Source organism: Copidosoma floridanum, unplaced genomic scaffold (assembly GCF_036245765.1).
Source record: "Copidosoma floridanum isolate Cflo_tuat_1 unplaced genomic scaffold, Cflo_Japanese_pri ptg000021l, whole genome shotgun sequence".
In the NCBI taxonomy this organism is placed as follows: Eukaryota; Metazoa; Arthropoda; class Insecta; order Hymenoptera; family Encyrtidae; genus Copidosoma; species Copidosoma floridanum.
The window spans coordinates 6,768,573-6,793,149 of record NW_028321898.1 but is presented as its reverse complement, the minus strand read 5'-3'; the positions used below and the strand labels follow the sequence as shown (position 1 = coordinate 6,793,149).

The 24,577-nt window shown below is 33.8% G+C and overlaps 1 protein-coding gene across 2 annotated transcripts in view; it reads right to left on the bottom strand.

Moving 5' to 3' along the window:
* Positions 1–24,577, bottom strand: part of Caper (RNA-binding protein 39-like protein Caper) — a 498,386-nt gene that overhangs the window by 229,813 nt on the left and 243,996 nt on the right. The window lies entirely within an intron of this gene.

Below are 24,577 nucleotides of genomic sequence, written 5' to 3'. Positions count from 1 at the left end.
CATCATCATCGCAAAAAAAAAGATTTCAAAGAAATTTAAACCTCCGTTCTGTTGCACATTGGGCGAGCCCTTTACCCACTCTGCTATAAGCGAGCCCAACATAGAATACTAATTACTTCATTTTAACTTACAGTGTGTAACTTATTTTCAATGTAAATTTTCGTTTATTGCGGATTTATTCATTTGGTTTCATTTTACATTAAATTAACAAGTTCAAAAAAAATTACATTTTTTTGGTACATGACTTTTTCAAAAATTTAGATCATTTATTTATTTATCATTAATTTGTTATTTTTAAATTAAAAAAATTATTGTTTATATAATTTTTTCACATTTTTTTAGAACTTTCATAAATGAAAAAAAAAAAAAAAACATTTCCGTACTATACAAATACAATAATTAATTTTTATTGCGTTTTCTTCTTCCACAATTTTTCCTTTATGATTCAGGTGTTTATATAACTTAAGGACATTTATCACATAGTTAGTGGGGGAAAAGTTAAGCTCAAAATTCGAGATGTGGGAGGAGCGCAAATATATGCTGCAACGCTGGAAATTATTTTTCTCATAAAGATAAGCTTACATACACGCTTTTACGTATACTTGGTCCTTTTTTTTTGTGTTCATGGAAAAAAAAGAAAATAGATGTATTTAAAAATGTAACAGGTTTATGTAATAGAAATCTTTCATACAAACAAAAAAATGAGAGCTTCAAATAGTTTTTACAAATCCAATTCAAAGTGATTTTTCCATAAAGTACGACTTTCCTTTCTTTGAGTATAACCCCGGTTAATTGGTGGTGGTAACAATCGGCTAAGAATATTATCTGTACCGAGGAAACTCTAAGATTAGGAACCAACACACAAACAATGATTGTGTTTATATGTCGGAGGGCGGGTTCGTTGCCCTGTGTAAAAGAGCGAAATTGCTCAGATTGCCGATTATATACAATACTTAAAAAATAATTATTATCAAGTTTCAAAACTTATCTGTTGAATAATCAATTAATTCCTGCACCATATACAGTAATTGTTTAATGATTATTACTTTATTGAATTCTTCTGAATATTCCCTTAATTTAATTAATTTAATAATTTAATATCTTTTTTAAGTTATTCAATATTTTTCTAATCTAATATCTTTTTTATTGTATTCTTGTCCCTTTTTGGGGTCCAGATAATATTCTCAGTTTATATAAACGATTTCAAATCTTAACAGCTATTTTTCTAGTTTTTATCTTAAACTATAAAAAGGAACTCGCAATCTTACGTGGAGGGGAAGGTTTGCTTAAATAAGTAGAATCAATTTATTTTTAATTATCTTATATTCATTTAATCATATGATTCTAAGGAAATTATATCTTTAATTTTTACATGTATTAATTGTATTTGAGTAATCGCAATTATTTACGTTAATAATAAAAAAATATATAATATACTCGATAATTTACTTAAAATTTATCCGCCCTTTTAATAGAGAATTTTACATAAATGACAATTTGAATTTTCCCTCCTTAATATCTCTGCTTAAACACGTTAGGTTAGACTAATGCGAATTTTTATTACAACCGCGAAAAGTTAGTGTTAGGTAACTACCTATCCGACCAAGTCACGTAAGGTTAGGTCGTTCTCAGGGCCCTTGGGTGTCTTGAGCACTGCTCAAGTCGTCAACCCAGGAACTTCGCCTGAGAACGTGGTCGCTAACCCTAGTGCCTCGACTACTAGGGGATGCGTCGTCTCCACGCTTAAAGCGGTCGAGCACCGAAAGTCCAAGTAGGTACCGGTTAGTGGAAGTGTTACCTTGTTGGTGGTGTACACACTTACTTTTCAGCTATCGGCCTTCGTACTTCGTCTCTTTCTCTCCCTTCGTGCTCGTCGCGGTATTGTACCGGTGCACGGGAAAGTTCCAGGTCTGGGTGAGCAACAGATATACCGCGTCCCAGGCTCGCTGGAAGAGGAACTCTTTTCATTGCGCACTAGTGCCTTTTATGCTAACGTTATTTCCTTTTGAGTAGCAGGTTTTCCCTTCTTTGGGTGAACGCGCTCTAGCGTTTTCTTAACGTACTAGACGCACATTCCCCACGCGCGGCGTTCAAATTTGAATTTTCAAATAGGAATTTTTTATGAAATGAAATATATGTATATATAGAAAAAATGTGAACTATTGAATTGTTTATTAGACGGATTTTTTATTACAAGAAAATATAATAAATAGAAGAATATAAATATAAATGTAAAGCGTGTATTATAAATTCTAGGTAATAGAAGTGCCCCCTTGCAAAGGTTACATTTTAAATTGAAAATTCTCTAAATTCAACATGTGAAAAAGGGTACAGTTGCACGATCTGCTATTTTATAAGGGTGTTTCTTATTTTCTTAGGAAGTTGTTTCAAAACCATTGAAAGATTCGATGAAAGTGCACAGTCTTGTACTGGCCATCTGCCATGTTGTTTATATTGTATTATGCCATATAATATTGTTTATCATTGTTTTGTTATTAATTATTATAATATTTATTAAAACTTCACCCAATAAACGTAGGTATACTCATTCCAATGATGATTGCACCACCTTTGTACGTAACATCGTTTCATACGAGGTATACTTATATTTGTAATCATATTATTTGCCATATAATTTTATAGAAGTATAACTTCTTACTTGGGTACTTAACTACTCACTGTCCACTGGTTTTCTTAGTTCATTTCGCATCTAATGTTATTCATCAGAATCTAAATTAGTCTTTTATTTAAGTCACACGATAATATAGTATTAATTCCTGAGAAGATCTTTTTTATGTTAATTTTTTCTAAAAATTTTCGGATTCCTATGAGTTTATGCCTTGGTATTAATCCAATAACAATATTTTAATCTCATGGTTTACTAGTAAAATTTTTATGAGTTCAATGGAATCGTTGCCATTTTGTGTTTTTTAAGTTAGTATACATGCAAATCTTGTAAAGTGATCTACTAAGAGATGTAAATGATTTTTTGTAGATCGTAAGCTGCCAAATCCACCTATTGTGTCAGTAAAGACTATTTAAAATGGTTTGCTTGCCAGACCAAGCTGTCACATTAAGCAAATTTCATCTTGTTTCTTTGTTTTATTCTGTATGCATAACTCGCAGTTTCTGCAGATATCCCTTGTATGTTCGAATGTATTTACTGCTTTATGATAATATAACAATATGACTTATGTTAATATGACAAAATTTCTTGTGTATTTCTTTTAATACACTTTTACTCAATTTTTCTGATAGCATGATTTTTTCTCTATTTCTTGTTTTACAAGAAAATAAATTCATTTTGTAAACTAATTAATCTTCATTTGTTTTGAAAGTATTGTTATTTTTTAAATCTTTTGTTATATTGTATAATTTTATTAAATTAACAGTCATTAATTCATCCTCTTCGTCTTACTGAGCTTCTTATACAGGATTTCTAGTTAGTCCATCTGCTTTAAGATTGTGTTTGATACTGTTGGTCGTTACTTGATAAAGATTCATGTCAGGTTAACTATTACATTAAATAAATGACTTTTGATTCAATAATCTATCTTCTAGTTTTGTCGTACATACGTCTGAAGAAGGTACTGTGATACAGAAACAGCTGTAACGTTTGTAAGGAATAAAAGTAAAAATCGACCATTGAATCAAGAGTCATTTATTTAATTTAATAATCAACCTGCTTTAAGATTATTTTTACCGGTGTAGTATTTTAGATCGAAATAAAATTGTGATAAGTAGTTTGTGAGGTCCCCCAGTTTTTCATCTGTTGTAGCCATTATGTTTATTTTTTCTAATGGTTTATGGTCTGAATATACTGTAAAATGTCTGCTTGTAAGCAAATGTTGCCAGTATTTTATTGCTTCTTTTATTGCTATGCATTTTAAGTAAATTGCTTTTTATCTCTTTCGTAATTAGTTTCATTTTTTCGAGAAATATGCTACTGGTTTTTCAGTTACTATGTTTTCATGTAATTGTGGTTGTTGTTATACGGTACCTATGCCTTGCAGACTTGTACCTGTGTTTATATATTGTTAAGTCCGGGTCAAATATATGTAAGACCGGCTGTGTACAGAGGATATATTTTATGTATTCAAATGCTTTTTGACAATCTTCAGACCAAATAAATTTTTGCTTTTTTGTAAGTAAATTATGTAATGATTCTAAAATAAGGGAAACTTTTGGTACGTATTCATTGTAAAAATTTATTTTCTCTAAATACTATCAAACATTTTTTCGGTTGTTGGTACTAGAAAATTTTGTATAGAAATTAAGTTATCTTTTATTGGTGCAATCGAATTGTATTTTATTATGTGTCCTAGGTATTACACGGAATCCAATGCAAATGTACATTGGAAGAGTTTTAATCAAAATCTTTCAATCATTATTGTTTCTAATAAACGTGACAGATGATTAGTCTGTTTTCGAACGATTTCAAATTAATATGTCATCTATATACATAACTGTAAAATCTAATGACCTGTATTTTCTTATTATGCTACTTAGGATTCTTTAAAAAATTGCTGATGATGTTTTCAATCCAAATGGTAAACAAGTCCACTAAAAGTGACTTTCCTGAAATACAAAGCCTCTTTTCCTTTTATCTTTTATTCGTAGGGGTAGGGACCGAAAGGCAGAGTTTATATCTAATTTTGTAAAATATTTGCAGTTTCTTTTATTTAATACTAAATCGTCGATTTATGGAAAGGATTGTGATCGAGAGACAATAAATTTATTTAAATCTCCGGAATGTATGCATAATATTGATTTTTTATTTCTTTTTTTTTGAATGCTAATGTTACTGGAGTAGCAGAAAGGTTATATGCTTCCTCTACAAGGTTTCTTTTTAGTAGCTCTGCAATTTGTCCCTCTGTTTCTTTTTTATCTTAAATTGCGCACCTAAAAGGTTGTTTTCTATAATATTTCTCTATTCCCAGGTAAATCCTGGCCTCATAATCCTTTACTGTAACTTTTGGCAAGTATATTTTCATATTTGTACATTATATTCCGTATTATCCATTCTTAGTTATTATTTAGGTGATTTTTTAGTACATTCAATGCATTTGTCTTAATATGTTTATTAAAGTGTAATTTATACATTATTTTATGAGATTCGGAAATTTTTTGTTCTATCTCTAATTACTCATTTTGTATTAATCTGAATTTTTTAATACAATTTAATCCTGTTAGAACGTCAGTTTTAAAAGCATCATTGTTTATTGTAAACACAATCATGTAATCTTCTACATTTATTATTTTTGCTTTCACTTTTATTAATCCGTCTGTTGTAACCACACCATCAACTGTTCTAAAGTTAGTTTTTTTATTTGGTTTTCATTATATTTAATTCTACTGATTTAGAATTTATTAAAACTATACTTGATCCTGGGCCATATATTGCATTTACTTCTAAAGTGCTGCTCAGTTTAACTTTAAGTTTAGTTAATGGTGGTACTATTAGTTTTTTAAATCGTCATTACTAAGTTTTACCTGTAATGCTAGATTATTCACTAGCTTAATATTATTATCTTTTCTGTCTTGGTCTTTAAACCAGCACTTAGGTGATACAGACTCTAGGTGGTATCGTGATCCTTGTCTTTAATACTACATATCTTAAAGTATTTCCTTAGCTTTTCCTTTGTTGTATGGTTTGGTTTTATTTATTTTAAAAATTTTCCTCACTAGATGATCCAACTTTCTTACTTGAATGTAAAGGTTTCGTGTTTTTAAAAATTTTTTTCTATCTATTTTGTCAGATACATAATTTAGCAGGTCTATAACTATTAGGTCGATGAGTGTTCTATTGTCAATGGTTTTATTTACCTGCAGTACAAGTTTCTTTTTTTGTTTTGTTTTATAGCGTATTCAAACAGTGAACATGTTTGATATCAAAACTGCGTTGTGTATCTTATAGGGGTCCAGCCTTTACTAGCAAATGTTTTACAAACACTATCCTTCCAATTTTTCGATTCTGATGCGACTGTAAGCCTAAGCAATGTACAGGTGTACTAATCTATGGCACTTTTATTTATAAATGATCTTATAATTTCAATTTCTTTCTCATTTTAATTAATTTTAAGTCGTTCACATGATTTTTCAAAAGAAGTTGTCCACTAAACAGCATTCGAATTTTTCTTATCTAATTATTCAATCGTGAATTCTATGGCTACTTTTTCCAGATTTTGTTCTTCAGGGCTTTCTTCTTTTTTTTTAAATAGTTTCTCTGATAGTTACTTTAATGATTGTACTGAGTCAATCTTAGTAGGGGTTATGTTTTTATCTATTATCTCTTTTAAATATTTTTTAGCAAACTGTACATAGTCTTCATCGAGATACTTACTCTAATTTTTCTGTTAGAGAAACCCAAACATGTCTAACTTGTTTTTTTTTGCACGTTTTCTTTATTTTAGCAACTGCTGACGTTTTTGTAAAAGCTTCGTGGTTTTATACGTTAAAGTAGGAGTGTGGGATTTTGTACATATGCCCGTCTGGTGTAATTATTCTGGTAACACACAAAATGTTTGATTTATTATCTGCGACCACCAGCACTCAAGATACTAAATTGTAGTTTTTGCATTGTAATTAACCACGAAAATATTGTTTTATAATGTTGTTTCTTATATGTAAATAATACAAGAAGTGTTTCTCTGTAAATAACATAGATCTTTATCATTTTATCTTACATACAATAAATCACTTAATCTAGTTGTCAATCCTACCTGTAAATAACGAAGTAACAACATTCCATGTTATTCTTCACGGTATATCTCTTTTAACTACTCTAAGAAATAATTCATACTTATTTGATTGTATTCAGTACAGCCTAATCACTCATACTGTTTGATACGTATTAACCACGTATGTTAGGTTTTAATTGTCTTAATGTAAACGGTTAACTGAGTGATCTAGCTTACTAATCTTATAACGCGCGTAGTTCAAACAAACTAAGAATATTTTCCTTACATGCGTATATAAACTCTTAAGCAGGAGGTGGATTTAAAAACGGTTCGTTGATCACTATTAAAATTTCAATGACGGGAGAGAATTTGTCAATAGGTGGGGTCCTAACAAAAAGAAAGCTAAGTCGAAATAAGGAAGAAAACTACGGAATTTAATCCAATTTTGTGGGCAGGAGTTAGGAACAAACAACAGTTGGTGGGGGATTGCAGGACAGGGAGGCTAGTCAGCAGCAGTGTGGGATTATAGCAAGGGTTATGTATAATACTCTACACAAACAACTATATTACAGAGGTAGATATATATGCAAATACTGCCATTGATCAAAGATTGATTTTTTTAAAAACTGTAATCTTACCAAAGTACATTAAGATTATAAAAAAAAATTCAATAGCCAAACGTTACAAACATTTACATCGAATTACATATGTTGACAAAACTACCAAATCATAACATTATTTTTTTTTGTAAAAACTAGCAGCCCACCGACTCGGCTTCGCCCGAGAGTCATTAAAAAGAACATCGTAGTGTGTTGATACGTAATTTAAGACGTTTTTAGGTAAAAAAATTACATCTATTCTTGACACTTTTCAGAAAAAAACTTTATATTTAAATAATTTTTGTTTGGAATCTATGCAGTTCATTTGGTCAAATAATAAGCTGTCAAAAGTTAAAAAAAGATAATGGTGCTGAAAAGTACCGTGCATTCTGTTACGCCATACAAAGTCCTGAAGCTTAATATCTCTACTTTTTATCGCAAAAATGGATACAAATACACGTTATTATACCTATTTAAAAAAGCTATAGGTTAAAGCGATTATTTTCAGGTTTATGATGTATAACTGATCTTTTACGTAATGGATTCTTTATGAATCAATTAAATTGGTGATTATTTGATAAAAACCCATACCAAAAAAGTTATAATTAAAACAAAAAAATTTTGTTTTATTTGATTTTTATACATCTTCATTTATCTCAAAGGAATACATTACAGCTGTTTCTTAATTTTTTATTTTGACGGTGCTGTTTCAATCTCGATAAATATTCTGCGTCAGTTACTTCACGCATAAAGTGGTATATAGTTAAAGCCTTTTAAGTGTTCTTTCTAATTTGCCCTTTTCCAACTATGGGTATGGTTAAAACTTTTTTGAGCCCTACACAGTCTTTTTTTGCCAACTTTCTTAAATTGTTATATATTTTATGGCAAAGTAAATTAATCATCGATGGTCCTAAAAAGGACGGGTGGGAGAAACTCTTTCTTAACCGAAATTTCCTGCAAATATGGCTGCTTGAATACTTTCAGAAGATTTTCTCTGACATGCTGTTCTAGCACTAACTAATAATGGGGAAAACTACAACGTCTAGACCGTTGGAGCTAGTTGTCAAGCTCGTTTCAAACGTTGATGTATAAAGCACCTCCTTTTTTCGTGGAGCTCAGTCATTTTGGTTATCTAAGGCGGGAAGATTGATTCGTGATGCTTGCCTATTTGAGATTGTCCCATTTACACAAGTATATTTTTTCTTCATAGCTTCACTAACAGGTTCGCCCAGCGTAGACTTCGGATAGGATCGGTGATTCCTTGTTGAATGCGTAGAATCAAGAGGATAATGCATAGGGTTGATGGAGGCCGGGGTTCCCAGCCTCGAGATGAACGACTCCACTGGTGACGTCTGCAAGTGAGTGACTGACTTGGTGTTTAAATTGGGTGGCCTCGTATAGTTCTATATTGGAAGAACCGTTGACAGAAAGGTTGTGAAAATAAATTTGTTAGCATGGTAGTTAACCGTATGATGGCTCTAAAAAAAAACCGATGAGATTGATGGTTAATTGGGAAACATAAATACTTATAATGGCCCCGAAAAGAGCAAGTGGTAATACTTCCAGTCGTTTCTTATTATTTTTCTCGATTATACAGAGGCCCAGGGTCTCTACGTATGGAAACCATGCTGGAGGGAGGTACGCCACTGGCCGAAGAACATCTCGTCTTCAGGTCATTCCCCAGATAATTGATCGTTCACTATTGCTCAAGAAATCGAGCCTGGAGAATACCTTCTCTGTGGGTATGCTGTTGGGATGAATCACTGATAAGGCGGATAAAATTTCTAGTTAATGTGGCTGCTTTAACTCCTCAGAGTTGTTTTTCCTGACTTGCTGTTATAGCAATATCTGCTCCGGTTGCATCAGGTCAGTTAGAAAAACGACCACGAAATTAGTGAAGATGAGTGTTGTGAGTAGCCAGATCACCCAGCTGCACGACAAACATTTCTGATCTTAATGTAGTGTTGGTGAACGACTACACTGATCAACATTTTGCTCAGGGATATTATAACCAGACTTACTCACTTTAATTAAAGGTGACTTCGATTTTACTTTGATGCCACCGAGTAGATTCTTCTAAACTAAAGTGAAAAGCTAACGTATTCTTGCAAAACTTTGAGTTTATTTATAGCTTTTGTTATTAATTTTATTAAGATAAAAACTATGCTGAAACCTACTAGGAAGTGTCAAGGATCAGTATGAAAAATTTGAGCAACACCAGTTAAGTAGTTTTTGCACTTAGCGATGACAACGGTTTTTGCGTTTTTGCTGTACATGTTAGTAAGATGGTTCCAAAAACATACATACTATAAATTATTAACGGCAGGATGTGTTGCTATTATAGTTTCAAACTCAGAACTTTTGAAGAATTTTGATTTATATGCATACCCTAAAGAAGTACCAGATAACTATCCAAAGAAAGTATTTCCAAGTAAACTCTCCAACTTCTCCTATTTTATTGGTCGGATAGTCAGTCCATCATTTTTTCCTCTACAAGATTTTAGCTTATATACTGGTTATATTAAAAATTACTTAACAAAAAATAAAACACTTACTATGTTTCACTATTATAAATACAGACTGTGGTACAGATTAGATAACCAGAATTTTAGTTCATTATAAGATGGGAAAAATTAATTTAATGATTTTTCATACATTCTTAAATAGCAATTGAATAAATTTATTTTAATCATTCAAAATATACTTGAAGGTTTCTTAAAACCAAATTTTATTAAGAGTTATGAGGTGCAATCACTAATGGAGTATCTCATATTTCTAAACTTTTGAAAACTAAGGGAAAAAATTGGAAATCTCTTCATACTACCATTTTAATGTATTGGAAGTCGAGGATATATGCAGAAGCGCTATCAAGATGCAATAGCTATAATGAGAAAATGTGGTGGACCGGAATATTTGAAATAATAACATAGTAGCATAAATGAAAAAAAATTAAAGTAAGTTTTATAGAAATTCTCAAAAAACATAACAGGAAATAATATTCCAAGTATAACAATTATATAATTTTATTTGAAATTACAATCAATTTCAGATGATATTAAAAATAATATTTTTGGTACAGTGTTGGCTCACGTTTATACAACATCATTTTCAGTTTAATTATATTAGTAAAATAACTGTTCTTCAACTTCGTTCAATATCCTTAAACTAGCGCACATGAAACGTAATTTTTTTATTTACCGCAGTTTTTTTTCAATTTTGTCTTATCAAGTGTTGTAATTTCTGCTGTTAATATACTTTATTATTTTGTTGTATATAAAAGGTGTGAGTGTTAATCTTTCAACAAAACCAAGCAATTTGGCTCTTACTCTTTTCCCTCGCAACCGGTAAATCAAATCATACAGTCTACAATCATTGGGTTTTCAATCCCAAACATTTGTCCTTCGAGCCGGATCAAAAGGGTGAGTGGACAGCTTCGGCTTATTATTAGCCACGTACGAGGTACGAAGTCGGCCATCTTAACCAATTTCTTCTTCACGAGCGACATGCGGCCGCGGTCAGGTAACTTACTTTGGTAAATAGCTTTTAGCTTCATATAAAAGCTCAGCTTATTTTAGCTGTACTAGCTCGAGTACTATTACTCGTTTGCTACTTGGTAAATAGCTTTTAGTTACATAGAAAATAATTGGCTTATATTTAGCCTTGGCCTTCGTAGCCATATATACATAGTGCTCTCTTGCACTCATAAGCACGTGGCTCGCACATAGTAGGCCATTGGTGCCCTCGCTCTTTAATTTTCTCTGTGTGCCGTACTTATAAACCTTCTTGCTCCACAGAACAACAAGGGTTTTATCGGCAGCGGGCTAACACTTACGGTATGCTCGCCTGTCACTGCAGGGCTAAGACGAGAATCCTGATCCTAAAAACAGGTCATGTCTTAATGTCGGTATTGCTTCTGAAGTGAACTTTCCCAGAGCACCCAGAGTTCTTCTTGCCACTGCAGTGGTATACATTGTTGATTCTAACGGTTCGAGTCTCAAAGTGAGAGCATTAATTGACCAATGCTCGCAATTATCTCTTGTTTCTAAATCTCTTTATGACTTATTGAATTTTAAGTGTCGCAGTACCAACATCTCGTTGTCTGGTACAGGAGACCAAACTGTAAATGTGAAACAGTAAGTTCAATTCAAAATTCAACCTCATTTTGAATCCAATTTTAGTTTGGAAGTTAAAGCTTTGGTAGTGCCTTGGATCACTTCTTATAAACCTCCAGTTTGTCGTGAGGTAATAAACTTAAGCCATATAAAGGGTCTGCAATTGGCTGATCCCAATTTTTTGGAGCTAGATAAAATAGATTTATTACTTGATGCATATGTTCATGCTGCAATAATAAATAATTTTGTTAAAAGAGGTGAAGCTGGTCAACCCATAGCTTCATCTCCCAAACTAGGTTGGCTACTGTCCGGCCCAGTATCTTCATCGTCGTCGTTGAATTCAACACACCCATTTTCTTTACATATCATAGATAATTCTAATCTTTTTGATCTTGTACATAAGTTTTGGTCGATTGAGGAGCCCATATCTAAACCTACGTTAAGTCCTGAGGAATCTGAATGTGAAGAGCATTTCTCTAACACTCATTCCAGGCAACCTGATGGCCGGTATATGGTCCGTTTGCCCTTTAAAGCTTCGGCAGACGACCTCAAAGCTGCTAATAAGTTCTGGCATCAGGCTGCATGGTCTATGCTCAAGCAGCTAGAGCAACGATTGCTCAGAGACCCTGAATTGTATAAGGCTTATAACCAGTTCATGACTGAGTACTCAGCCTTGGGGCATATGAGGAAAGGTCATGAACTTAATCGTGCACAATATTTTTTACCCCATCATGGTGTTTATAAAACTAACGGTGAAACTTTAAAATTAAGAGTTGTATTTAATGGATCATTCAAAAATCGTGAAGGCCATTCGTTGAATTCTGTTTGGCATTCAGGCCCCAATTTATTACATAATTTGTTTGAGATCATTCTTAAATGGAGATTTTATAGTTTTGTATTCACTACCGATGTGGAGAAAATTTTCAGACAGATAATCGTTCATCCTGAGGATCAGGTCTTTCAGGCTATTGTTTGGCGCTCACAACCAACTGATCCAGTAAAAACTTATTTACTCACTACAGGCACTTATGGCCTGGTCAGCTCGCCATATTTGGCTACTCGTATTCTTCGACAGCTGGCAATGGATAGTATTCATTCACATCCAAGAGCCGCCAAAATTATCTCAGAAGAGTTCTATGTTGACGATTATCTCTCTGGCGCTCACTCTCTTTTGGAAGCACAGCAAAAGGCCGCTGAACTTCTAGATTTAGCTCTATCAGGCGGTTTTCCTCTGAGAAAACGGTCTTATAACTCAGCGGAGGTCCTCTCAAAGATCCTTGATAAGTTTAAGATTAGCAAGCCCAAAGAATTTAAAGACTATGATCAAATGGTCTCTGTTCTTGACTAATCTTGGAATCCCAAAAATGATGAATTTCAATTTTAACTAGTCGTTGATCCTAGTCCTCAGTCTTGGACGAGACGATCATTATTGAGACAGTTGGCGAAGATCTTTGACCCTTTGGGATGGTTTTCGCCTGTTATCATTTTGGGTAAAATTCTCTTTCAGTCCCTATGGCTGCTTAAAGTATCACGGGATCAACCCTTGCTACCACCAATAGTCTCTAAATGGATTAGTTGGTTGGACGAATTACCCCAGTTGAATCAAATTACAATACTTCGCTGGAATTTATTTTCGCCTGATTTCGATTTCTTTGAAATTCATGGTTTTGCAGACGCATCTAAGTCAGCTTATGCTGCAGTTGTATACGTTCGTATTGTCAAGAATCAAGGGGTTAATGTCACTTTTCAATTAGCTAAAATCAAAGTAAGCCCAATTGAGACTTTGAGTATTCCACAGTTGGAACTTTGGGCTGCTCATCTTCTTGCGAAAATAATTAGACATTTCTCAGATTGTTGTCCTATCAAGAAAGCGCCTGTCCACCTATGGACCGACTCTTTAAATGTATTGCATTGGCTAAATGCTCCGCTTTTTAAGTGGCCTACCTTTATTGCCAACAGATGCTATAATATTTACGAGCTAGTACCTGAATGGCATCATATAAGGTCTAAGCAAAACCCAGCTGATATCGCCTGGCGGGGAATTTATCCGTGTCAAATGAGTGGACAGCGTTTATGGTTTTCTGGCCCAGATATACTACACGAGTTTCAACCCAAATACCCAAAGCTCAAAATTGACCTCCTTGAAGATACTTCGCATGTAAATATACTAGTTAAGGATAAAGGCCTAGATACCTTTGTCAATGGATTGTATGGACGTTATTCCAAATGTGAAAGACTACTTCGAGTAACTGCCTACTGTCTTAGATTTGTTTATAAACTCCTTATCAAAATAATTCAAAGGAAGTCAAAAAATCGTACTGACAATTTAAAACTTTAATTACCTTCTATTTCTGTAAATACTTATTTTAATTTAGCTTTATTCAACCTATCAATCGAGGAATTAGAAAATGCTGCATTCTTGTTAGTCTACACACATCAGCAACGTTGGTTTTCTACCGATTTAGTTGTTCTTCGTAGAAACCAAGGGCTAAGACCTGATGAATTAGAACAGCTTTCATCAAGTAGTCGTTTGCATAAACTAACGCCTGTTATCATCGATGATCTTCTTCGAGTCGGTGAAAGGCTTAGTAACTCTCTTTTAGATGCAAATGCTAAACATCCCTTGATCCTCTATGGCTACGACTGTATCACTCAATTGTTGATTAACTATTATCATCGCAAGGCATTACATGGAGGTGTTGAGATGATTCTTGTGTCTCTTAGGCAAAAATATTGGATTTTGCGAGGTTGTGAAGTAGTGCGTGCCGAACTTAGTCACTGTTTTACTTGTAAAAGGTACAAGGGCCGGACTCAGACTCAATTGATGAGCGATCTTCCAAATTGTCGAGTAACTCCTAGTCTGCCCTTTCAGAAGACTGGAGTTGATTATGCCGGACCTTTTCCAATTCAGTTGTCTTAGAGTCGAGAAAAGGGTGCTCTCAAGGGATTCGTGGTCGTGTTTATATGTATGGTCACCAAAGCGGTACATCTGGAAGTGGCTGAGGACTACTCGACTGAGGCATTCATTGCAGCGTTTCATCGCCTTGTGTCTCGTCGAGGGCAGTGTACTGATCTTTATAGTGATCAGGGCACGAACTTAGTAGGTGCGGACCACGAATTAAAAAGAATGTGGACAGCTCGGTGTCATTCATCTGATTTTGCCGATAGTCTGTCGTCTTCTGGCACTGAGTGGCATTTTAATTCTCCAGCTGCCCCTCACTTCGGTGGTATTTGGGAATCTGCCCTAAAATCAGCGAAGTTCTATTTGAAGCGAGTCGCTGGTGATCAGATTTTGACGTTTGTCGAGTTCTCGACTCTTCTGTGTCATATAGAATCATGCCTTCATTCGCGGCCACTGTGCCCTCTGACCGATGATCCTGAGGACCTTTATGCTCTCACTCCTGCCCACTTGTTAATCCTAAGACCGTCCTATATTTTGCCCCAACCAGATTTGACCTCCAAAAAAATATCTCCATTACACAGGTGGAAGCTTGTTACACAGACTGTCCGGGATTTTTGGAGGCGGTGGTCCTCAGAGTACCTCAGCACTCTTCAGGCACGATTTAAGTGGCTTACGTTCCAAAGATCCATGCAGATAGGGGATTTAGTCCTTATTAAAAATGAGTTGACTCCACCTGGCAAGTGGCTTCTGGGTCGTGTAATTGAAATTTTTAAAGATCAGAGGTCCCTAGTCAGGGTCGTAAAGGTCAAAACGTCCAGTACTGTTCTGACTAGACCGATCCATAAATTAACATTGTTAAGGACAAACTCTGAAATTGAAGCTATAAATTCGGATTAAACGTTTTAATGTCTTATTAGTTGCACTTGGATAATCTAGTTATAAAATTAAGAACAGTAACCATACTTTTACTTAGTTTGCTATTGTAAGTAGACAAGCCGACTACATTAATATTTTCAAATTTCGATTTATACGTTATACTTTGTTTATTTTATTTATTTTTCTCTTTCTTTGATGTACATTCATACTGACTGCTGTCCATCAACCTGGGTAGTTTATTTAACATCAAATTAGTATTACAAACGTTAACTATATAGAATTTATATATTCGCGCGCTAGCAATTAACTTTAGTATTTTGTAACCAATAGCGTACTTACGATGGTCCTGCGGGACCACCAATCATAGCACTCCACGTTTAAGTTACTTTGGCTGCTCACGACTGCTCGCCTGTGAGCATTTAGTCAGTCCGCACCGATCGCTCATCCAGTGAACCACAGTGTGGTCACTGTGTACACCAACCAAGCAGACATTTTCTCGAGTAAATTATTTTAAATAGAAAGTCTTGCGTAATTTACTCGCGTGACTCAAACAACATCATTTTCAGTTTAATTATATTAGTAAAATAACTGTTTTTCAACTTCGTTTAATATCCTCAAACTAGCGCACATAAAACGTAATTTTGTTATTTACCACAGTTTTTCAATTTTTTCTCATCAAGTGTTGTCATTTTTGCTGTTAATATACTTTATTATTTTGTTATATATAAAAAGGTGTGAGTGTTAATCTTTCAATAAACCCAAGCAATTGGCTTCCACTTTTTTCCCTCACAACCGGTAAATCAAACCATACAGTCCTCAATTATGGGGTTTTCAATCCCAAACACAACTGAATTTAAGAAACTTTGTTTACCTCGTGCACACATTTCAATAACTCTGAATTCTGTTTAAAAAATATCACGCCTTAACAAATTGATACACTTATTGATGCTGAAATACCTTCGGGTAAGACAGAACTTACAAAATTTATCATAAAATACATGCTACACAATACTTATACATAACTCAGTCCTCGTATGGTTTTTTCTAATTAAAAGTGTACAAAAAATTTCCTAAAACCTTTTAAAGATGTATTACATTTTAAACTAGATTCCAAAGAAACGGTCTTCCACAACATAAAAAAACAAATAACATATCTGATAAACATATTTACAAAACTTGAGCAAAAAATAAAATTTAAGTAGATAATGAAATGGTTGTATGTTATAATAATTTTTGATGGATTAAATATAAATGTTATATAAATATTCATTGTCGTGTATCAATCCTAAGCATGATATATATTGTTGACTACATGTATAGAGATAGTGACAAAGCAGACATCAAATTAAAAATTAAAAGACAAAGAAACAGAAATATTTTATAAAATAAGAAGTTATATTGATAATAGATGAGCGGGTCTAATGAAAGCAGCTTGGGGACTACAAGAACTTTAAGTTTGTGCAAAAAGTCTTACAGTTATAAATTTAGCTGTCCATCTTGGGAACAAACAAAAACTTGTATTTGATGTACGAACATATGCTTCGGAAAGTAATTAATTATTTTAGGAGAAAATTTTCGTTAAATTCTTTAATTCATAAGAAACAGTGATGAAAGTGTTGATATAAAAGAAATTATTAAAGTATAATTTTTATGAATTTTTGAATTTTCAAATTACAAATCAGTATTCGCACTTATAATGGAATATGTATATTAAATAATGTATCTTCTAAAATATTTGGTAATCTAAATACTTGTTTGGTTAGAAGTGATGTACTAACATCACATAATAAGTATATAAGTTTTTTAAATAAAAGAATTCTTTAAAAAATTAACTGGAGATACTAGAACCTGTAACAGCAAAGATAACGCGACGTATCAAGGGGTTAATCAGTCAGACAATAATATTTACATCAGTTTTCCAATATATATGTTAAATAGTATCCATAAAGGTTCACCACTTCATGAACTCAGTTTAAAAATAAGTACAATAGTATGAATTTGAGTATATCCAACGGTTTATGTGATGGTACTTCACTAGAAATTACTGAGTCACCGAAAAACAATGTAGAAGAAATAATAACTGAAGAAAAACTTGGACGTAAAGTTTTTATCTCAAAAACAACTTTAAACACTAAAAACACCTGTTCACTACCTTTTATTATACCGTAAGCAATTCTTAATAGCTGCGACATTTGCAACGACTATCAATAAAGCTTAAGGTCTCTGACGGCATATTATACAAAGCTTCATTAATTGGCAAAAATAAAAATAAAATATTTATTGAAGTTAAAAGAGATAATTCGTCATTAAAAAATGTTGTTTAGGAAAAAATTAACAAAAAAGTATACTTTAACTAAAAATTCTAATATATTTATATAAACATGACTTTTTACATTTACTTGAAAATTTATCTACCAATTATCATTCTATAACGAAATTATAATACATCACATGATCGATTCACTCTTTATAATAAAATTTTTTTGTTCAAACAGTTTTTTTAAACCATTCTGAAACATCTATAATACAATTAATCTTATCATGGTATTCGAGGTATAACCGTCATTAGCTCTGTCTCTTTCACTTCCATGGCTTAGAATACTCGATTGCACTTATGTAAGGTTACAGCTTTTGCCACCTTATACGAACTCCCGTTAAATTTTGGCGCTAGTTGTACGGTTCAAATGCCAAATTCTGTTATTTGAAGATTTATAGTATCAAAATTAAAATAATGAGAAGTGAATTTGGTTTTACCATTAGTTGTTCATAGATAATTAATCAATAACACTTATATCTCGAAGGATGAGGTAACATAACAAACATTTTTTTCTAAATTTTAAAAAGAACTATTTAATTATATAGGCTTATATGTAACGGTGGCATTTCCACGAAATGGCGTGAAGAGCGATTTATTCTGAAATGAACCACGTTCGAATGATATGTTTAGGGCAAATAGCTTTCAAATGGCAGGCAATTGAAAATAAGTTGCAAACTACCCCTAAAAGGGTTGCAAGGCTATTGCATGGCTGCTTAAACGCACGGCGTTGCCGCATTGTCATTCAGCTAAGTCGGTAAGTTGCAAGATATCAACGATATCGTTAGCAGCTATACTTGACCTATAAGAGCGCGCAAGTGCGTCTGCTATAACAACTGTAAGCTGTAAGGTTAAATAATGCAAAGGTTAGGCAGCGGTCATATGGAATACGGAATCCGCATACAGAACCCCTTTGAGCTCTTAAGAGTGAGAGAGAGGTGCACAAAAGTAGCATGGGGCAAGACCTTTCTCCCTCTCTCTCTCTTTCTCTTAATGTTTCGTATTGTGGATCACGAGGAGCTGCAGGTGCACGTAAGTAGCACGGAAGAGACCTCTCTCTCACTCTCATGGGCGCAAACGGTTGCACTCCGCACTCTATGTTACCGTGGCCTTAGACGTATAACATTGTTTGCTCCGCATGCTGTCATATCTGCAAAATAATTTTTTTAAGTTTTTACGTAAGATACTTAATTCTAAATTTTCAATGATTCTTATCAATAAATAAAAGTAATACAAATACATCTGAATTTATTTTAAAAACAGGAAATTGCGCGCTTCTTTGCATATACCATTGCGAAAAAAATTTTTTTGAAAAATGAAAGAAACCTAAGTTGATGGAAAATTTCATCACAAACAATTTTGCTTTCATACTTTTTTCAATCAGTCCAATGGGAAAGAAGTTACAAGCAAAATGCAAAAAAAAATTCGATTAATTTTACCAATTTGTTAAATAATAATTGAAGCTCACGTCTTGGCTGAACAAAACTAATTTTTTTAATATTTACACAATATTTGTAAGCAGTTAAAACGATTTTCCTTCAAATGGCTGAAGTTTCCTTATTCATCATTTTTACGTGCTTCAACTACCGGACAACTACACAGCTGCTTGTCCATGCGCTCTCTGTCTTATTTACTCTCACATCGGACAAAAAAACATTTATTAAATTATCTTATATTTAGTGCTACTCTGAATAAAAGTAAAAGATCAAATTGGTAGAAATTTTTCCACTCTAGGCGATGTTGATGGTATTTTCATCGAGTCTCTTCCATTTAAAAGATATTAGCAAAATAACTTTTATACGCTCTTTTGTCGGTGTTCAAGCAAGCTTCCAATTTTTTAACTGTCATTTGAATGTTGAGATTAAAACGATTGACCAGCTGGCTTTGAAGTTTAATGGATGTGTTTGTCTATGTTACTGATAAAGTAAAAAATTTTTATTAGGTAGAAGGATAGGGAACTATTTAATAATGTATTTTTGACCAACTGTTAATACTAAATGATAAGGACTTATTAAATAAATAGTGTAGTTAGCAGCGTTTTTGTAATTTTTCTCAAGTGATTTTAAATATATTATACCCATCACTACGACATCTTATGAGGTAAGTATAAAAAGTTCACTTGTGTAAAATTGAGTTTTTTAAAATGTTTTAATGGCTGATAGTTTATTTTGACACCTATGAAAAAGTACTAGTAGCATTGGATTCGCTGGTTTCCTGTTTAAAATTCACAGTAATAAACATTCTAATGCAATTGATTAAAGAAATTCTGCGATTGAAGAAGCTTAAAAACTTTAGGCTCCTATTATGAAATGCTGTTTTCAAAGGGACACTTCAGATAGATGTCCCTATTATCAACAGTCTTAGAAAAACTTTCAGGGAATTTATGGAATAAGGAAATCATACTATATTATTGTATTGTGATTTGCATCAATATTATTAGTTTACTTAACTGATATAAATCTACATTTTTCTGCATAAGACAATCAATGATTGGTATTTTTTATCGAATAATCAAAAAGCTATTTGGCTCTATCATCGAGCCCCAAGACAGTCAATGTAACTGTTATCGAGTGCCTATTATTGTCCCGTTTCATCTTCATATTTCCTTACTTAAACTGTTTTTATATTAAGTTATGTGCATATTTATGAAAATTGATAAGTTTTCTCTAAAGTGATAAATACATACATTGATTTATCGCACCAAAAATAAATCCATACAAAACTTTATTGAAGGAGAGATCGAGGTTAGATACGCTGCTAAATATAGCGAATCGAAAGCCTCGATGTATGATACGCTTACAAAGATTAATAAGGAGATTGCTGAATGCAATGCTATGAGATAAAATCGCTTTTTTCCACTGATTTGAGCGGCCCATTGCGACCAAGTGGCCGAACCAGACACACAGTTTTTATTTTTATTTGAGAAGCACGAAAGGGGTATGCCGAGTGTGTTACCTACAGTCTCTCGCAGACCGTCACTTGCTTTCGCTATTTGTGCTCATAGCTACATAGCTATACATAGCTACATATAGTCGGCATTTCCACTCCTCCCTTCATAGGCGCAGATTCTGTATACTCCTTCCACGCGTCTCCAAAGTGTGTGCCTATGTGCACATTTCCACGCGAATCCGTAAGGTCACATACTACATACTTCTTCCATGCTTCTTAAATAAAAAAATATATGTGCACCTGGATCAGCTGCTAGGCCGCGACGGGGCGCTTAAATTAGTGAAAAAAAATGAACTCGCCTCGTAGCACTGCAGTCAGCAATCTTTCTACTAATCTCTGATGCTTAGTGAGTAGCCCATAATTGTACGTTTAAAATGTACAAAAGCGAAGTTGTCAAACTATAAATCATAGAATCACAACCAAACTATCAAATTATGTTTTTGTCATAAAAAAAACACACTCACTGTTATTTTTTATCAATAATATTTTAGATTTAAAGAAAAAAACGACGATTCATACCCTAAAGTGGCGCTGTCGGCGTTACTTACTAAGCGTATCAGGAGCATGATACAGGCAGTGCATCTATTCTCGACTTTGTTTTGAATAAACAAGAAGGAAGAAAAAAATTTGAAATAAAGTACTCGCTTAGTAGAAAGTATCACTATATTGCCGTTACATTAACGCGATGTATGTAATCAAGGCAGTGAATTATTTATGTAACACATCGATACCCCCCATTTCTGTGCCATAATTATCATTTACTATTATTTGCATGACACGATAAAAGCCTTATACCAGGTGCCTTCTTATTTGATATTGCAGTGATTAGGTCATATAAAAAACACTGCAGCGTTACCCGAAAAGGTCGGAAGTAAAAGCCTTATACCAGGTGCCTTCTTATTTGATATCGCAGTGATTAGGTAATATAAAAAATACTACAGAGTTACAGAGGCGAAGCGAAGCCTCAAAACCGAGCCCTCCAGGCGGAAAGCAAGCACTCTACCACTGAGCCACTAGCACCTACCACCTCGTGCTGTCTACTGGAACTCAAAATACCTGTAGCCAACATCAGACGTCGTTGGCAGCACTGCTTCATTTCAAGAATCTCTCATATCTACAGAATACATAGAAAAATTTGCTTTGCAGCTAACTTAATGATAAGACCATTTCGCCAATACTGAGTCGGAAAAAATCTTGGTTTAAGCATTTTGAGATACACATGTCGCATTTTTGTTGTTCTAACAATTTTCTGGCCTATATTTGTCAGTAAAGCTGTATAATAGAATCAAAGAGACTAAATTAAATCAAAATACATCAGACATATCATCAAAATTACTTATTTTTCGCTATTTAAAAATTCGAGTATGCGAGTCTGAAGTAAATAGTAGCGCGGTCACCGAGACCTCGTCTGCTTTCTCAAACTTACCTCATCACGCTCCTACACGACTTAATATTTATCAATATTGTATAAAAAAAACTTCGAATTTGGTGTCTATCTGATATGCTCCTTAAGACCAAGAAAATTACTAATAACTTTTGTTTTATAACAACAATAGCTGGTTTCGAAAAAAATAATGGTGTTTGATAGAAGAAACTAATATACAAAAAATCCATCGTTATGGATGTACTTTATGTTGGTAACACTTTATGCTAAGCAAAGCACCAATAACTAAACAAGCTTGTCCAATTTTTAAATGAAAATAGCGGTATTTTTATACAATAAAGTTCTTATTTTAATGTTTCATAAATAAGAGCCTCATTAAAAAAAAGAGACCTCCTATGAAATACTTGTTTCATGTAATAAAAAAAAATTATTTAACGACATTGTATGTGAACATCAAATTTCAGATTTTTTCACGTTTACTGAATAATATTAACCTTAAGTAACTTTTAGGGTGGCTCATCATAAAATAAAAATACTCTAAGCAACTCTAAGCAATATTGACTGCTTCATTTACTTTTGTGTGAGCTCTTTGGCGCTAGTAGTTACTTCTCACATCAAATTCATTATGTGCAGTAATCTAAAACATCGTCATCGTCACAGGAAACAGCGTAGAGCTGAATAACCAATACACGTTCTGCACGTACTTGGTGGAAATTTTCTTTTTGGGAACCTGGTGGGTATATTCTGTTTGGAAATTTAGCAGGTACTTGTTGGACACTTGGCGGGTACTTGGCCGATGCTAGCCAGGTACTAAGCGGAAACTTTGCAGGTACTTGGTGGATACTTGGAGGTACTTGGAGGGCACTTGACGGTTACTTCGTTGGCACTTTGCAGGTACTTGGGAAGTACTTCGTAGGCACTTCGCGGGACATGTCTGGCACTTGGCAAACATTTGGTGGGTACTTGATTGGCATTTAGTAGATTCTTCGTCGGTACATTGCTTGTAGTAAGCAAATAGTTATTTTGATTTCGTTGGATATTTTCTTGACATAGATTTTTATAGTTAATTATAAAATAATGTTTATATATTATGACAGGGGCTCTGGTATCATAGCTGCACGCCTAAATATACCACTACACGTACCTTTCAAGCCTTCGGAGTACTGTGAGATGATGTAGATGAATGGTGAATACCATACGATCGCTGCTGCAACAGCTCAGCTTTACGCCGAACGCTTTCCAAACCGCCGCCATCTAAATCCAAACGTTATCCGTGATGCTTGTAACCGTCTCCACGAAGACGGTAATGTGATGCCCTTAGCCGCACGTGGTGGTAACCATGATGGAAAAATTGTTGGTGCTCCTCGCAGAATGTTCCTTCCGTAATGTGCGGAACGGAGAGCGTATCCTGCAGTGTATAAAGGAGGATCCGACTTGCAGTATAAGAAATATTGCTTAAGAGTTAGAGCTATCTTATTGGGTAGTACAAAAAATTGTCAAGGATAATCGCTTGCACGCATACCACTACACTCGTGTGCAGCATCTTGATGAGCAAGATGATCTTGCAATGTTAAAAAATGTATAGTTTTTGACCTGATACCGGTTATTTTTCGAGTATTTTAATGTTATGGAAAAATTTCTATGATTCATCAGTGGATGGATTCATTATTTTAAAGAAGTGGATGTCATTTTATTATAGTTGACTGAAAAACACATTATTTATTCTTGTATCTTTATTATGTTACATTGAAAAACCCTTTGCAGGGTTGTATTTTACCAAGAGATGATAAATCGTATTGCCAACGATCCTAATTTCCACAAGAGGATCCTTTTCACGGATGAATCGACTTTTGGCAGACATAAGACATTTAACATTCACAACAACCACTGTTGGGCTGAGGTAAACCCTTATATGGTGGCTGTTCGCAACCACCAAGTAAGTTTTCAATCAACAAGTGGGCTGGTATTATTGGGAATAAGGTAGTATGTACTATACGCCAAATATTGCTTCTTATTTTGATGATATACATATGTAGTAAAGCTACATCGTAATTATACGAGTTAGTTTATTCTATGGTATAAACTTATTCACTGGTTACATAAGGTGAGAGAGGAGGGCTGGCACTACTAGTCACTGTAATATTGTTTCTTATGGACTGCGGGGGTCAATTTACCAATAACGGCAACTTGAACTGTTTTCTTCCATTAAATTTAATATGGGCTTTGGGGGAAAAATGAGGGTAGCACCAATCATGCACCTGGTCTACAGTAACCCTGTACATATTCAAGATGATGGCACAGTTTAACTAGCACAGTTAAGGCTGACTTCGTCTCATGAATCTGAGTTTTTAGTCTTTTTTTACTTACTACTATCTAATTTTGATTCTCCGTTGTATTGAGTTATTCAAGACCCATGTTACATAGGACAAGACACAGGTTTTAGTTGACTTCAACTCAATCATCTATGCTTGTAGCCTGTATTTTATCACCACTGTTCAGTTTTAATAATTTTCCTTTAACTTCTGGATTTAACTGAGTTCAGTTAAGACTCGTTGAAGTCAGTATTCATTTGGCCACAACTCTATTAGGACTCCCCATAATAAATTATACAATTGGCGCTTGTGCAGAACAGTAAGACTTCAGTATACAGAACCGATACAATATGGCAATCCCACAAAAACGTTGACTAGTAGGATACTCCTCACAGTCACAATCGTTTACTTCTTCTTTTTGTCTTCGTGGCCATTGTTATTGTTCCAGC